This window comes from Propithecus coquereli, unplaced genomic scaffold (assembly GCF_000956105.1).
Source record: "Propithecus coquereli isolate 6110/MARCELLA unplaced genomic scaffold, Pcoq_1.0 Scaffold16, whole genome shotgun sequence".
NCBI lineage: Eukaryota > Metazoa > Chordata > Mammalia > Primates > Indriidae > Propithecus > Propithecus coquereli.
This window is the reverse complement of record NW_012140524.1, coordinates 9,900,546-9,902,016: the sequence shown is the minus strand read 5'-3', so window position 1 is coordinate 9,902,016 and position 1,471 is coordinate 9,900,546.

Genomic DNA, 1,471 nt, shown 5'->3' with positions numbered 1-1,471 from the left:
AATTAGACTGAAGAGGCCTCATGTGTATTTATTCTGAGAAAACCAATTTCTCGAGGCAGATTCGCATTGTTTACACAGTCTAACTTATTTTTAGTGGGGCATGTACTTTAAAAGTGCAGTTGATTTGGGGCAGACTTGGAAGTTTCTCAGAGTTGGGAAAAAACTCAGTAACAACATGACTTGCCATTTCGCTGTATTTAAACACAAAAGCTAAGAGCTGAAGACAAGCTTTGGACAGCCCTGGATTTGAAATTCAGTTCTATGGTTTAATGTTCTGTGCCCACTTTCATCATCTGTCAAATGGCAATGGTGATGATTCTTACCTCACAGAGTTGTCGTGAGGGTTAAACAAGGTGAATCCCGTAAAGAGATGGACGTGGTAAATGCTCAGTGAGTGTTTTCATCAACATTCACTAGATCGCTTTATTCTTACAGTTTTTTGAACAAAAAAGAAGGTGAATATGTTCCAGAACATGCTCCAGAATTTTGTAAGGGCTTTTCTGGATCGACCAACCACCCAGGTTTGTCCAGGACTGGGTTTTGTTTTGTTTTGTCTTGTCTTGTCTTGTTTTGTTTTGTTTTAAAATGTGGGACAGTGAATGCTTAAAACAAAGACATTCCCTGGAAAACTGGGACAGTTGGTCACCGTAGCCTTTACTAAGGAGCAACTAAGGCATAGCAGAGTCAGAATCGTGCCGAAGGTTAGTGGCAACCTGGGAGAGAATCACAGCCAACTGTCTGCTTGTCACTTGACCACATCTCCCTTGGTGACATAAACATGAATCAGCATGTGAGTCCAGTCTTCTCACTTATTGAACATTCAGCAAGTGAAGTGACAGAAAACTAAACAAGATGTTTCCACAACTTTTGTTGAGGTACAATGTAGTTGGAATGACAAACACATGACTTCATAAGTGAGATGGAGTGTGACAGGTGCTACAATAAAGGCATGCACAAGGTACAGTATGTGGACAAATTTAACTTCATTTCAGAGTCCATACTGTTACGAGATTTGCTAACATGTGCCTCTCTCAACATATTCTAAACTCCTTGACAACAGAACGCGTGTGTGTCTTCTTTATCTATAAGCCTACGGTATCTGCAACAGTGCCTGCATATATACTTTCATCAAATAAGTTAATATATGACATTAAGAGCATGCTCCTACAGCACATGGTCACAAGATCATCAATTATCTCTTACCAAGAGATATGTTGAGTTTTATATGCCAGAAAGATGTCCAGATCGAGATGTTTGTCTAACAATATGATGTATGCATGTATGTATGTATATATCATATATATGATACATGCATTTGTGTGTGTGTATCAAAGAAGAATCTAAACTAAAAATAATGATTTGAGGGTTATCACTATGGAAGGGGTTGGTGAACATACTTTTGGGCATCCCCAATGGAGTGGCATAGATAAGATGATAAAGTGAGAGAAATAAGATTTTTTAAAAATAATAT